Source organism: Zalophus californianus, chromosome 1, assembly GCF_009762305.2.
Source record: "Zalophus californianus isolate mZalCal1 chromosome 1, mZalCal1.pri.v2, whole genome shotgun sequence".
Classification (NCBI taxonomy): Eukaryota; Metazoa; Chordata; class Mammalia; order Carnivora; family Otariidae; genus Zalophus; species Zalophus californianus.
This window is the reverse complement of record NC_045595.1, coordinates 159,062,873-159,079,171: the sequence shown is the minus strand read 5'-3', so window position 1 is coordinate 159,079,171 and position 16,299 is coordinate 159,062,873. Positions and strand designations below refer to the sequence as shown.

The window sequence follows — 16,299 nt, the reverse complement described above, 5'->3', positions numbered from 1 at the left end:
GCTGCTGCGGCCGAGCGGCTGACTGCGCAGCTTCTGGAGCCTAGCTGTCTGGCTCTGATTCCCAGCTCCGCCCCCTGACTAACAAGCCCGGGGACTTTGGGCCAGTTGCACAACCTCTCCATGTCTTCCGTTCCTCATCCAGAAATGGGGCTCGATCCCTACCTTGTAGGATTTTACAAAGAATAAGTTATTTAAGACATTAGAGAGTGTTCAGGGACATTCCTGGCACATAATAAGCTCTCCAGGCATTGCTCTTGTTATTATTACTAGTTCTACCCTAGGGCAAGTAATGGAGAATTTCTGGCTACATTTGCTCAAGAAAAACATAATGGCCTCATAGAAAGGAAGGAAGCAGCTTGGTGTCCTGGTAACGGGGCAGCTTTGGAGTCAGGCAGCCCTGTTTGACCCTTAACACAGCGACTTGTGTTGAGTGACCTCGGGCAAGTTATGAGCCTCTTTGAGATCCAGTTTTCTGTTTATAAAAATAGAGACAGTAACACCTACCTCCTAGGGTTCCCGGGAGGCTCCAACGAAATACTGTGTGAGAAGCACTTGACCCTCGGTCAGCAGCCAGGGAATGGGAGTTATTACATGGTAAACTGGTCACATGAATAAAGAAATCCATTAACTGCTGAAACCACTTATGACCACCCTATTCCATACAACTGACTAAACTAATTCCAACACCTAGGATTTTTTTTTAAAGATTTTATTTATGTATTTGACAGAGAGAGACACAGCGAGAGAGGGAACACAAGCAGGGGGAGTGGGAGAGGGAGACGGAGGCTCCCCGCTGAGCAGGGAGCCCGATGCGGGGCTCGATCCCAGGACCCTGGGATCATGACCTGAGCCGAAGGCAGACGCTTAACGACTGAGCCACCCGGGCGCCCAACACCTAAGATTCTTAAAAAAAAAAATACGGTGTTTTGACTTAGGATTTTTCAACTTTATGATGGTTCAAAAGCAATATGCATTCAGTAGAAACCATACCTCAGGGGCGCCTGGGTGGCTCAGTTGTTAAGCGTCTGCCTTCGGCTCAGGTCATGATCCCAAGGTCCTGGGATCGAGCCCCGCATCGGGCTCCCTGCTCAGCGGGGAGCCTGCTTCTCCCTCTGCCTGCCGCTCCCCCTGCTTGTGCTCTCTCTCTCTGTCAAATAAATAAATAAAATCTTAAAAAAAAAGAAACCATACTTCATATTTGGAATACTGGGATCTTTTCTCAGGCTAGCGATATGCAGTACAAGACTCTCTCACAGCTCCCAGGCAGCCCCCGCCCCGCCCCGATTACGAGGGTAAGTAACCCCTCTACTTACAACCATTCTGTTTTTCACTTTTGGTACAATTCAATAAATGACATGAGACATTCAACATTTTCTTATAAAATAGGCTTGATGTTAGATGATGTTGCCCAGCTGTAGGCTAATGGAAGTGTTCCTAGCATATGTAAGGTAGACTCGGCTGAGCTGTGATGTTCTGTAAGTTAGGTGCATTACATGTATTGTCGACTTAGGATATTTTCAACTTTCAATCAGCTCGCAGATCCCACGTTAGTGGAGGAAGTACTGTATCATCAAAGAGTACAGGATAAAACAGCAGTCTCTGTACATTTTTCTGTCTCGTGTTAAACTTGGTTTGCTGTCTGGATTTATAAATCACTCATCACCCCTACCCCCAATTTAGCCTCTTTTCTTTATCAATCACATTTTTGTTCCAGCATATGCATGGAGATGTGGGATTTTACCAGGTTTCATAAAGGAACTATGATGAAAGTACTCCCCAGACGTCGAGATTTCAACCTCCAGAGGATATGAAATTCTGTGATGAAACGAAGGTCCTTAGGGCATCACAAGCAGGGCAGCGGTGTCGCTCCGTGTCAGGGATCACGGATTCTGTGACACTGTATTAAAACTGTGTTCCAAGGGGAGTCTTTGACAAAGAATGAGCAGCCCCTGGAGTTGTGCAACAGTATAGCTCTGATCCCCAAACACAGGAAATAAGGTCCACTCACTCAGACTTGGACTCTAACCCCCCTTACTTCTCATGAGTCAGACTCCGTCTTCCAAGCCTTCATTTATACTTGCTGAGGGAGAATGTGTTAATCCCTGGGTGATCTAGTCATGAAGAAGAATTGCAGAATCACCCATTCTGAGAGTTGAAAGACCTGCACAGGTCATCGGGCCAACCCTCTGCAGTGCCCCAGGGGAACTTGTCAGCGCAGTTCCGATTTGCCTTTTGTTGGTAGGAAAACCACTTCCCGGGAGTGTGAGCATTCCCCCACCTGACCTGTCATTCTCCCAGCAGGAGGGTGGGGAAAACCAGGAGACATTAAACACCCTTTGCCCTTGGCTGCCTCCACCAGCATCAGTGTTTGAAGTGCCTAGGTGTGACTCGCAGGATTTCCTGAAGATGCGGGGGAAAGTAATGATGTCTCCACTCAAGGTGCGGTGAGAAGGAAAAGAATGAATCCAAACACCAGTGGAGGGAGATAATGGAAAGAAATGATTCCAGGAACCCTAACTAAGCCGATGTTCCTTTGCTTTTATGCTTTCGCTTGCCCACACCCCACTCGCTTCTTCCGCAACAGTATCATTGAAAAAGCACTTTAGAGCTAAAAGTCATCGACAAAATTACCTTGTCCTGCAGCTCTCAGTTTGCAGTTGAGGAAACGAGTCCCAGATGTCAGGTAGTACAAAGCATCCAGGAGAGAGGATCGATCCAGAAGTCATTTAGGTTTTCAGCTGCCTGTAGAAAGAGAGAGAAATGTATTCGGGTCAGAGTAAGTGGTATTTTTTAACTCCATTATATAGATAAAGAAGTTAAGCTCAAAAGTAAATGGTGATGCATTTCTTCTCTGGTTCTTAAACTACTCTGCTGGGTTGGGCATTGCGTCAGGGCTTGAGCTAAAAACCAGAGGCAGCTTCTATCAAGCAGTTCCCTGAAATGGAAACTGATAGTTGGAGGGGCAAGACATGGTCCCATCCTTTGAATCTTGGGGTAGAAGGAAAGCCAGCGTCCAAGCAAATGTGAATCTACATTTCACTGTTGTTTCTTTCTCTGCACGCACACAGGCACACAGGTGCTCACACAGCAAGTGGCAAGAACAGACATCTGCAGTGAGAACACGTTTTTAAAAAATATTTTATTTATTTGACAGAGAGAGAGAGAGAGAGAGAGCATGCAAGCACAAGCAGGGGAAGCAGGAGAGGGGAGAAGCGGGCCGGGAGCCCGATGCGGGGCTCGATCCCGGGACCCTGGGATCATGACCTGAGCTGAAGGCAGCCGTTTAACGGACTGAGCCACCGAGGCGCCCTGAGGACACTTTTTTTTTTATATCATACCTGTGCCCATCTTTCTCAATGTCACCTTTTCTCCCTCTGTAAATTAAGGATTATGATGATGTCCTTCACATAGCATTGCTGTATAGTAAAATAAAATCATGAAGTGTGACTGCTTTTTAAACCATGAAGCAGTAATTCTTCAGTAATTTGGTTCAAGAACGTTCTTAAGAATTTAATGAATGCTAAAGACCCTCACCAAAATTCCCACATGTAGACATGAAGTTTTGCACATAATTTCAGAGGGTTCACAGAGCCTCTGAAGACCTCAGCTTAACACCTCCTCTGAAAGTGCTTACCAAATGTGTAATATTCCAGTCTAAACATTCCAGTCTGAAAGTTCCAGAATTTTTCCAACTTGGCATGAACTAGGTGTGTGACATTCATTTATTTGATAAACCTGGACTTGGCCTTTACTAGGTACTGGGTCTGTAGGGGCACAGACATCCTTATCTTTTAGGAGTTAACAATCCTAAAGGTGTATTAAAGCCAAAGAGTTCCTACACATGCATTGTGTCAACTGAGAAGGTCACTTCACTCTGACATCTGGCTTTATAGCTCCTGTCTGGTTACTCTGGTCAGTTAGAGGGCAGTGTGGTCACAGCTAATTTGAGACAGGAAACCTGTATACAAAATGTCAAGGGATGTTTTCCAGCTTTATGAAGGTGTTCTTTTCCCCAGAAAGATCGGAGTGTGGACAACCAGAGGGAAGCTGTGTTCAGCTTTGGGTGAAATACTATTCCTCACAGTCCTGGGGTCTCCTAGTAAGAACCCTTCATGCCAGTAAAAGGACATCTGTAAACATCTGCCATTCTTCCACATTCTACTAAGTAGAATCTCGTAGATTATTGCTGCCAAACTAGAGAATCAAATATTTCTGGTCATATAACCGCAAATCAGAAACAGGCATTTTCACTATGAGCAAAGGTTTTCTTTTTTCTTTAATTTTCTTTCCTTTTAAATTCCTGCCATCTAGGTTTTAAATTACTCCACCATTTTCAAGTTTGAGGAATCAGAAAAAAGCATATTTTCCTTATCTGAAAATAAGGATAATAATTGTGACTTCTGCATTTAGTTGTGAGATTACATGAAATATTGTTTTTGCCATTCTAATTCCTTTAGTTTTTTTTAAATTTTTTATTTAAATTCAATTTAGTTAACATATAGTATATTATTAGTTTCAGGGGTAGAATTTAGGGATTCATCAGTTGCATATAACACCAGTGTTCATTATATCAAATGCCCTCCTTAGTGCCCATCACCCAGTTACCCCATCCCCCCACCTCTACTCCCCAACCCTCATTTTGTTTCCTAGAGTTCAGCATCTCTTATGGTTTGTCTCCCTCTCGCTTTTTATCTTATTTTTCCTTCTCTTCCCCTATGTTCATCTGTTTTGTTTCTTAAATTCCACATATGAGTGAAATAATATGCTATTTGTCTCTCTCTGACTGACTTAGAAATAAGTCAGCACAGCATAATACCCTCTAGTTCTATCCACACTGTTGCAAATGGCAAGATTTCATTCCTTTTGATTGCTGAGTAATATTCCATCTTGTGTGTGTGTGTGTGTGTGTGTGTGTGTGTGTGTGTGTGTGTGTGTACACATACCACATCTTCTTTATCCATTCATTTGTTGATGGACATCTAGGCTCTTTCCTTATTTTGGCTATTGTGGACATTGCTGCTATAAACCTGAGATATTTTTAATCAGGTACTCAGAATTATTCCCGGTACTTAGTGATAGCTCAACAAATGGTAACAATTATGATTATCATGACCCCATTCCAGCTGTATCCTTAGCTATTGCCAGAGGCCGTGATTTTAGCAGCGATGAGAAACATGTTTTGTTGTCACTGCTATTCTCCAGAATATTATTTTAAAACTACGGCCACTAAATTTGTCTGCAGAGATGTTAATCTTTGTGATGACTGAGGCTTGATTTTCCAAGCTCCAGATTGAGAGGTATATTAACTGGGTTTTATAGGGGAAGCAGGTGGGATTTGGGGAGAGCTGGCAAGATGTGATAGAGGGTGAGGCTTGGAAGTCAAATTAGAAGTGAAGAAACAGAGAGAGAGAGATGATTGATCCTCACTGGGAGTGCCTAGAAGACAATTAGGAAAAGGCGAGAGTAGAAGGCAGCAAATAGGTGCCCTTTCCCTTATGAGGAGGGAAATAGGACCAATGGTCTCACTTCATTGGGGATGGTTTTGACTAGAAACTGGATTGCAAGAATAAAACAGAATTTCTGCATGGAGGGGGATTGGAAAATGGTGACATATGCCAAGGAGAACTGACGTGTTCTCATAAAATCCTGCCCTATCCACCTAGACTCGATGGCTGCCTTTCCTACGTGCACATAGTTTGTAACAAGTGTTTTCCACTTGGAAGGAAGGTCTAATTCTCTGTAAACAGCAGAGGAAGGTTCTGATGCATCTAAAGAGGAAAGAAATGGAAGAGTACAGTTGGTGAGATCTGTGGTGCTGACAACATGACCTCAAGAGAGCCCTTTTCTGTCTTGGCCCAAGCCCTAACCCATGAATGGAAACACTGGAAATGAGCAGCCACAGGAATTCAGGGACTGCTGGGGAGCTCATTCATCGGTGAAGCCATCCACCCCCACCCCCACCTTCTGGTCTGGCCACAAATACGTGAATCACCGCGGTGGCAATGCTCACAGACGCTTGCTGGCCAAAGATCCATTCAACCGCCAGTGATGGAAACATCCTCCGGCGCACCCTCAGCACCCAAACTCTCCTGCACTCCTCGGGTCTGCTCCGCCTTGCCAGCTGATTTTGCATTTTCTCCCTGGGCCTACGTGCGGAGGTCCTCAGAGACAATACTTAGATTCATGTCTGGAATGCTTCAACATACCATCGAACCAACTCCCACTCTCATTTTTGCCTAAGGGAGAGATTCGCAAATGCCCAAGGAGCCCTCCGGCCACCAGTGAGCCATGTCTTCTGTTTTTAATTACGGGCCCTTGGGTGAACCGCTGCCTTCCATTCACCTCTGACCGGTGGTCAGACACGTGGCCGGGAGTGTTGCCAGATGGAAATTGTTAGTGAAGATCCACATTTAACAGGATGTTTGTGACCTAAGAACAGCTTAGGTCTTGGGCTTGACTTTTGTTTAGTATATGAGATCAACCTTGTGTGTGAAATCTTGTGTTTGGATGTGGCTTGGCCTAGGGAAGAGAAAAGAAACCGTCCCCTCCCGAGTTCCTTTACAAGCTCCTGGGCCAAAAGGAGGATGGGGAAACCAGTCCAAATATTAGGGCCTAAGGGTCTGGGAAGGAGTCCAATGCCCAAATAAACATTTGCACTTGGGTCTGAAGCCTTGCTCAGCTACGCTGTCATACACCTTCCTCTCCCCATATGCTGACATCCCAGAGATTATGAAGACAACCTCTTTTATCTCACAAGACCCCATCAATCAAATATTCATCATCTGCCTGTCCTCAATCTGAACATTTCATTGCTCTAAATCAAGGTCGGTTGGAGTTTCACCAATATATTCCCCAATAACTGAGCTAAAGTGCCCATGGCCTGCATGAGTCTGTACAACCTCAGGGGGCAAGGATGCTGGAGAATTGGATTTCCTCATCCCCAAGATTTCCCAAGCCAAAAACGCACATGAAAAACCGTACATATACTCTTAGCTTTCTGGGCATGCAATTCTGCCCACAGCCTGCTGCTTTGGAAAGTTTTCCCATCAACCCCCTGGGTTTTGTTCCAGCTCTACACTGGTTATCTTTTGCCACTCTGTTCAGCAAGTGTTTGGGCAGATGGATGCAAATCGATGAAACACACATGGTTTATATAAGACGGAGATTAAGGACCCTGCTGCCTGGGGTATGCCTGACCCGAGATCGCCATGAGTGTCCTCGTGGTTTAGAAGAGAAAGATAAATTAACCCATAGAATCTAGTGTTGCGTTTTAGTTCTTTCGTTTTCTTAGCTTCTCATATAATTTCACAAACCTGACTTCACTTGCAAGTATTCCAACATAGCATTGTAGAGAGAGAAGCAGGATCATCAATTCATAACGGGAAGCCTGGGGCGATGAGAAAGACAGGCCAGAGCCTCACAGCCGAGAATCCCCGGCTGCATCCAGAGGCCCCTATCTCCCTCAGCAGAAGGTGCTTCCTCTGGGCAAGGTTCTCATTACATCAACAATGTATTTTTCCAGATACCAGCCTCCCTTGGGATGTAGAAACTGCCTGGGGAAACATTTATCATCCCCAAGCAGGAATTTAGGTCTTTGCCCATTACATTTTCTTCTAATTTCCCCGTGTGTGTGTGTGTGTGTGTGTGTGTGTGTGTGTCCCTTTTTCCTTAGAGATTATCAATTAGTAAGAACTTGCGGATTTAGCTTGACATTTATTTGTTACTATTTTTAATGCAAATGTTAAGTGGCTGTCCTCTGAGAATCTGTGACTTTCCTGTTATATTTTATTTCCAGGAGCAATGATTCTCTTGGCGTGCGCACGCACCCACACACCCATCCCCCCCCACACACACACACCCTGTTATGAGACTATAGAAACACACTTGGGAAAATGCTGGACAGTGTACTAAAACCTTTTATGTTATTATAGGAATACTGTGACAAAGCTTGTGTTCCTGTACCCATTTCACAAATGCAAAACTTGGGGCGCCTGGGTGGCTCAGTCATTAAGCATCTGCCTTCGGCTCAGGTCACGGTCCCGGGGTCCTGGGATCGAGCCCCGCATCAGGCTCCCTGCTCAGCAGGAAGCCTGCTTCTCCCTCTCCCACTCCCCCTGCTTCTGTTCCCTCTCTCGCTGTGTCTCTCTCTGTCAAATAAATAAATAAAACCTTTAAAAAAAATGCAAAACTTATTCAGAGATATGAAGTGACCTGCTAATGTCAACAGAGCTAAAATTAGAAACCAAAAGTAAAAATCTGACTTCTCAACCCAGGAACTTGCCAGTATATGCTGTGAGGCTCCTTATGGAAGATGAGCAGAGAAAGGTAATGTTAAAATCCTAGTCCCAGTGGGCTAATCAAGGATCTGACTGCCCACAGAGAAGAGCCACCTCAGCACAAAACAGTAACTGGTCCAATTCCAGTAAGCCGGAGTCGAGGTTGGGGAGGCCCTATAGCAAAGACATGGAGCCTAACAGCTTTGTGGTACCCTGGACCTCTCCCCAAGGCTCCTCACAAACCAGTGTGCACCTTTTCCCCGTGTTCTGGTATAGCTCAACCCACTCAGGTTGGTCAGTCAGCAATCCTGGACCTTGAGAAGGAAGAGTCTGTGTCTAGGTAAATGTATTTACCTAGAAATCTCATTTCCTAGAGCTGCTGTAAGAGTGACATACACTGGCTGGCTTGAACAACAGAAATTTATTGTCTCATAGTGCTAGAGGGTAGAATTTCAAATCGAGATGTAGACAGTTTGGTTCCCTCTGAGGGCCAGATGAGGGAAATTCTTTTCCATGCTTCACTTCTTGGCTTCTGGTGATTTGCTGGCTGACTGCAGCGTTGCGTGGCCTATGATGCATCACTCCAATCTTGGCCTTCTTTGTCACATGGTGTTCTCCCTCTGTGTGTGTCAGTCTTTGTGCCCAAACTCCCACTTTTTATAAGGACACCCGTCGTTCTGGACTAGGGTCTACCCTAATGACTTCATCTTAATTTGATCATCTGTAAGAATCCACTTACAAAGAAGGTCACATTCCCAGGTATTGGTGGTTAGGATCTCAGCATCTTTTGGGGGACACAATTCAATCCGTAATAATAAAGACCGTGTTTCTTCTTGAAAATCATCTTTTACTCTGAAACCATCATCCCTGACATAGCTACTTTGGTTTCACCTACCTCAAACATAACGATTAACTTCCTTTTATAAAGATCGACTTTATCCCATTAGGTTTTTAAAATTTCTGTATTTTGACAAACGACCCTTTGGATTCAGTACAGAATACCCCATGGCTACCCCTCCTCCACAAAGAGATAAATGCTCCCCTAAAATACAAAGTTGCTATCATTTGGGGATTTTTACTTCTGTCTTACTTGTACTATAAACTCTGTTCACTCACATCGTGGAGAACAAGTAACATACTTAAAATGGATCAAAATCTATATTATTATTAATTATTATTATTATTATTCAGAAAGAGACCTGGTTCAGAGGAAAGTCTTTTCCAACGTGATTCTGGAAAAGTTCTACACTTTGTATTTTCCAAAGGATTTAACGTTATCTTTCTGATTTATGTTTTAAAATAAATTGCTTTTATATTTTCTATAGTAGAAGAAAGATTTTTTTAAAAAAGGGGGGGCGGGGGAGGGGGAAGGACTAAGAAGAAGGGAGAGAAGAGGAGGAAAAGGAAGCCCACAAAAGGATGCGTGTGCAAGTGCCTATGGCTACAGGTGTCTGGGATGGTGTGTTTACCCCAAGCCTGGAAAATGTTTTGAAACTCTGTCAGCCATCTGGTCTCTGGGCTCAGAAGTGCCTACATCATCCCCGTCCTAGCCAGACCCTGGGAATGACTTGCTTCTTACAAAGCAGTCTGTGCCAGGGACCCAGCCAAGTCTAAATTCTCTCTCTCTCTCTTTTTTTTTTTTTATTTGCAGTAGCATCTTTCTCACCTCAGATTCACAGGTGAAAGTATAAGAGGACATCCATCCACTGTAGCTTTCCTCATCAAAGGGCTTCCCTATAGCCCGAGAACGTCTCTGTTTGCCTTATACATCTCCAGGCCTCAGGGCAAGACAGTATTTCATTACAGAAACACCTCACAGAGCCTTTCTCCTCATGCTTTCTTCAGAGGCCCTCCACTGCACCGCCACGGGAGGGCTGGGGCCCGTGAGGACTGTAGTTTGGGTTTTCTCCACACAGAGAGAGAACGCTTAGCTGGGGCCGGCAACCTCTCCTCTGTCCACACCCATTCGTATGTCGATCAAACACCTCTGATTCCCAGTATATTTTCCCTGGGTTTAAGCATAGAGGCAAACAACCACAGTAAACAGATAAGTACTTACTTTCTTGCTACCGGGATTGAATTGGTGAAAGCCGAAGACCAGTCCTTGGTGGAGACAAGCGGGAAACTCAGGGCTCTGACAGCGTTACTCAAAGTGCAGCCTGAGAACCACTTTCAGCAGAATCAACTGAAAAGCTTGTTAATAAAAATTAACCAGGTTTCCCAGATTCTGCTTCAAACCAACATCATCAGAAATTCTTGGAGTGGGGACTAAGGAATTTCATTTTTATTGCTTCCCGGGTGCTTTCAATGCACAGTAAGGTATGGGAGCCACTGCATGACCCAAATGTATGTAAGCAGCCAAGGCTTGTGCGAATATGGATCCCAACATGTACCTAGGTGTCCCTTGAGGACCCAGAAAATCAGTGACTTGTCACATCAGTTTAGAGAAAGTTGGACTTTGGGTAGGGTCTTCCTTGACTCCTGACTTCTCTGCAAAGTGCCTCTCTGTACCTCAGCGCTTTCTTCAGCACTTTGCATGCCCTCCATGCTATTGGATTGTTGTGATCGATTTACCCGAATTCCTTTTTCAGGCAGAGACAGTGGCTTATTACCTCTGTGGCTTTCTATATCCTTGCCTGGCAGAGCTCCTGCCTAGTAAAACTTTATTGATTAAATAAATAAACATAGCTGCTTTACCCCTCAGAAACTTAGCAAGCAAAGGATTTGTGTTTGATCTCAGTAAACTATTGGGATTCACGATAGCGCAGGTTTAAGACGAGGCCAGGTCTGATTGGACCTTTAGCCTTATTCCTAAGATCCCTAAACAGTAGAGTTTCATCACAGATGCTACCACCATCATCTTTCTTTTTTAATTGATGTATAGGTTGCACACGATGTGACATTAGTTTCAAGTGTACAACACAATGATTCAACGTCTCCACAAGTGTAGCTCCCATTGGTCACCATGCAGACGCCATTACAATGCCTTTGGCTGTATGCCTTATGCTGTGCCTTCCATCCGGGTGCCCTAGACATTCCGTAACTGGAAGCCTGTACTTTCTACTCCCTTTCACCCATTTTGTCCACCCCCCACTCCCCTCACCTCTGCAACCACCAGTCTGTTGTCTGTAGTGATAGGTCTGGTTCTGTTTTTACTTTTTCATTTGTTTTGTGTTTTAGATGCCACGTCATCTCTTGAGTTGGAAACTTGTTTCTGCACTCTCTTTTCACCCCAGCTTCGAAAGGATATGTTGCTAGCAGGTAGCAGGAAGGGGCCCAAATGGCTGTTAGAGAGTTGCAGATGCTGTTTAGTTGCCATATAGACTCAGTACTCAAGTGCCCTGTCCACCTAGCCAAGGTCTAGGAAACCTACCAAGGCACTAGGAGGATGCGGTTCTCCGCATCTTGCTGCTCCCTGTTCACAGGGCCCACAGACTCAACAGAGGAAGAAGGCCAGTGCCCGGGAAAGCCCTCAGGCTTGACCACTCCTCCCTCCCTGTGGAACACTCCTGGGCTCTCAGGTCACCTCTGTGAGGGGCTGGGAGGCGTCTGGCGGCGATAGACGATTGCAGGAATGAGATCCACTGCACGTGTTTCTCCGAACTTGCTCTTGCTGCAGAGTTACGCCCTGACTAGTGACCCTTCGGGGATGGTTTAGTGGTTTTGGAAATTAATAAAGTCAGAAAGAAACAAACAAATGTGATCATCAGTCCTGGTACTAGCAAGCGCTCTATCTCCAGGAAACTGAGAGGGGACAGGAAAATGCCGGGCTTGAAAGTGTTGAGTGGTTTGGCACATCTGGCTTGAGATGTGCTGACTGAGGAAGTGCCAGGACCAGAAATTTGAGGAGGAATATGGGGTCCTGGGAAAGGGCACCTCCCCCTGGGGCTTGGGGTGGTTTTCAGGGCTTTTTTTTTTGTTTTCATCTTGAAAAAGAAAAAAAAGAAAGCTGAAATAAAGCTGACTTGAAATAATTTCAGTCATGTGCATATCCTAACTCTGGCACATTCTTTGTCCTGTTAACGTCTCCTTATTTCAAAGAACACCGTCAATTTATAAGGCCCAAACTTCATGGTGTTTTTAATTTAAACAGAGGGTTTTGCCAAACCTAGCCCTAAGAAAAATATTTTCATTATCCAGCTCTCTGATCGACTCCGCAGCTCGGGTGTGGTTTCACTCTCCAGTTAGCAAGGTTCTGGCTGCTCAGCAGCAAACCCCGCGGATGGCCTTGAGATGTGAACAACACTGCCGATGCTTGCATCTGATATGAGAGACACGCCATAGGGAGTGGGGTGCAGAAGCGGGAGAACCAAATTAAGATTTATATTTAATAGTGTTATATGTGCTACAAAGCAAAGGAAGGTTTGAATCATAACAATTCCTAATAATTATGAGAATCATAGCTATCAATTATCGAGCACTGACTGTTGCAGCAGCCTACCCTGGTGGCTTTATGGATGCGTCATCCTCCCAACAACCTTAGGAGTAGATACATCATCATCATCATCATTATCACCATTTACAACTATAGCAGAAGAGCAGACAGATCAAAGGAAGGCGGCTTGGCCTCTCATTTTGTCAGCTGCATGGTGGGTCCACACCCTCAAAAAACAAGCTTCAAGAACCCAGGTCTAATCTCCCTGCCACATCCCCCACCCCCCAGAGATTAAAAAGGTGAGTAACAGTGGAAGCAAATCACATGGAAGGGCATGTAAATGACATTCTAGAAAGACTAACAAGTGAAGAAGTAGGGGCTGAAGTTGCAGAGTGTGAGGACTGAAGGTGGGACCTGAATTTGCTCTAGCCCGGAGCACTCTGGCGACAGAAAGGTCTTAGAAAGGGGTGGGGAAACCTAAATGACAGATCTGGCAGATTTTTGGCAGCCTCTCTCAGACTTTCTTCTAACTGTACATTTTTTTAACGTTATGCAATGCATATGCATGCAATCTGGTTTATCCCGAGGATGGAGTAGAATAAGCAAAAAAAAAAAAAAAAAAGTTCTTATAAAACTGGGTATAATGAAATTTTGACCTGAAATTTGACCCAGAGAATAATTATTGTAGATATGTTTTTCTTTAGCAAAGAAATTAGCAGAGTTCTTATATTTTTCCACAGTTGCATATTTAGGAACCCATTTATTTCCTATTGCCAAATTAGTGAGAGCCCAGAATTCACACTGGCTTTATGAAAATGGGCACTCAATTCTCAAATAAGGTGTTTAAGTATGCCTCATTGCTATGCTATAAAATTCGCCCTGAAAAATTCTCAGAGCTGTTAGTGCAAACTTTGGAACACAGCTCGTTTGCAGAGATACTGAGCTCCCCAGCATCAATGCCAAAGGCAGGGGATCCTGAAGCATAGTGTAACTGCACAGAAAAAGTTCCTGGGCCAAGGCACATAAGTAACCAGAATGAGAAACCCCAGTGACTGCTACGTGAGCATGCACTCTTGAAGAACAGGCCTTATTTAAATGTGGATGGGTCAAGTTGTCTATACGGTTGGAGTGTAGATGGATCTGGGCAAGAATCCCTGCTGTTATATAAACTTTCCTTGGTTCTAGTCTAAATCTTTCTTTGTCAATCAAGTGGAACTAGGGAGGAAAGGGAGTAGGAAAAGGAAGAAGATAGAAAAGCAAAATCTCTTTCTATAGTATGGTGCATAGGTCAACATTTCATTTTATGGAAAGTCCCTTTCTGCTCTTATACCGTATTTCCAAAGTATTTATGATTTATGGGTTTTTATATCTGTTGTACAAGCCAAATTTTAATTTACTCTCTGAGTTCACATTCATCCAATTATGCCTCACCCTCCAAGTTGATCCAGTTGGGATCTCCCATCAGCATTCTGGAAAGTCCAGCTTCCTGAGGGTAAATCTTCCCCTGCCAAATACCGAAATCAACTGCACCTTATCTTAGAAAATATGAAGGAAGGGATTTGTAATGATTCATAAACCTGGATGTAAAACTCAAAGAATCTAGGCCAACATAACAGTACAAAACAGTCACAGTTCACCCTCGATGTTGCACAGAGCCTTCACCTTTCCTTAATTATGGGCAAGTTTAATGCATTCTGTCCAAAGATGCTTATGCTGAAGACACTTAAGTATATTGCTAAGGAAACCAAAGATAGATTCTTAGCCTTAAGGAGCTTATGGTCAAGCTAAGAAACTCTGGAAAGCGCATATGGTTTAGAAGCCAAAAGAAGGAAAACCTCCAAAAGGCATAAAAAAGAGAAGACAGAAAGGTAAGCCAAGAAGTAGTCTCATGCAATGACACAGGAAACCTAGACAGAAAGGGTTTGACGGGAGGCAGCGTTGTGTCCCATAGGAAGCTCTGAGAAACGGACTCCTCTATAAACATAGAGGTGCTTGCTAGTGAAAGATACCTCCACCATGCACAGTAATAAGGAGCTCATTATTAAAATGGAGCCATTATGCTTTTCTAAATAAGGATTTATAGTTTTTTTCCTTTTCTTTCTTTTCTTTTTTCTTGTAAAATCACCCCAAAGACGGAGAATCTAATTTGAAGTTAATATCTAGCTCTAAAATTTAGGCTCAGAATTTATGGTATTTCTTTTCTCTTGTTTTCTAACAAAGGGACATTTAGTATGGTATCATAAATCAAACCACTCTTCTCTCAACTGCGAATATTTAGAAGAACAGAAAGGCCAAAGGCACTCTGGTTCCAGATTACTAGAAACAACACTTTCCTTCTCTGTTCAGCTTTATGTGATTTCTTTCGATTGTGCTCCACATTTCTTTTTCTTCAAAAGGATGCTGGCTTGTGGTAACCCTGGCATGCATCATATTCTCAATTTGTTGTTTGATGCCATCTGTTTAACACAATAGAAAAGAATTAAGAGTCCTATCGCGTCAGCTGAATTCATCTGATCCCCCTCCAAGGAATATATGGCACTACTCGACAGGACAAAAATCATGGGTGTTAAATCCTTCAAGTAGTTTCAGACGGGAAACATCTGTTTTACCCAGTATAGATGTTAGGTGTTCTACATCATTGCCCTGCCCCCACCCCACTTTTTCTGGTAAATGGACTGGCTTCTGGCAAATCCAGACCACTTGATGAGCCCTAGAAAGGAAATTTAAAAAGCACAGGAGTCAGCAGAATCTTGTGGAGAGCTCTGGACTTGCATGCCATCACGCAACCAAGCTACTTCCTTGAAGGAAGTCGTATAACCTCTCATCTTAAAAACAGGGTTCACTTATGTACCCCCCAAATTCATATGCTGAAGTCCTAACTCACAATACCTCCAAATGTGGCCTTATTTGGAAATAGGGTCTTAACAAATGTAATCAAGTTAAAATGAGATCATTAGAATGGGTGGACGCCAATATGACTGATGTCCTTGCAGAATGGGGACATTTTGACAGGGACACACATAGAGAGAAAACACCAAGGGAACATCCTACAAGGTAAGGACAGAAGGATGGAAGGAACAGATCCTTTTCTCACAGCGCTAATAAGGAACCAACTTTGCCGGCATCTGGGTTCCAGACTTCTAGCCTCCACAACTGTGAGGCAATAAATTTCTGTAGGTTAAGCCACCCCGTTTGTGGTACTTGGTTATGGGAGCCCCAGCAAGCTAATACAGATCCTATTACAGATCCACCTCACTGGGCTGTATTAAGGATTACAGAAAACATGTCCAACCTGGTTTTAGGGCTGAAACTGCCCTTCCTATAGAACCCTGCACTTGACCACAGTTTCAATGAAATTGGAAGACCGCTCATGCTCTCACGTGAAGTATACTTTGGCTCTCATTAGGATGTCTTTGGCCTTAGAGTCCCTCATACAGAGTATCTCTACTTAGTACCCAGGACTCAAAACAGGCCAAATTGGTCCTAAGAAACCCAAGATCCATTCTGAATCCCTAAAACAAGCATGACAATTGTTGCATAGCCATAACGGGACAGAGAGGTCTGTAGAGATCAAGGTTTCTCCCCAGTTCTCTTCTGTCCTCCTATCCATTCTTCTCTACCTACAAATTTCCTTCACTCACAGAGTTC

At 44.0% G+C, this 16,299-nt stretch overlaps 1 protein-coding gene and 1 long non-coding RNA gene across 12 annotated transcripts in view; one reads left to right on the top strand and one right to left on the bottom strand.

Annotated features, from left to right (window-relative positions):
* PHLDB2 (pleckstrin homology like domain family B member 2) overlaps positions 1 to 16,299 on the top strand; it is a 214,653-nt gene that overhangs the window by 23,215 nt on the left and 175,139 nt on the right. The window lies entirely within an intron of this gene.
* LOC113916835 lies at positions 525 to 10,429 on the bottom strand. Its single transcript, XR_003518052.1, has 3 exons — positions 10,336 to 10,429; positions 2,632 to 2,742; positions 525 to 599 (listed from the first exon to the last, which is right to left on the bottom strand). It is a non-coding gene; the product is annotated as an uncharacterized LOC113916835 (long non-coding RNA).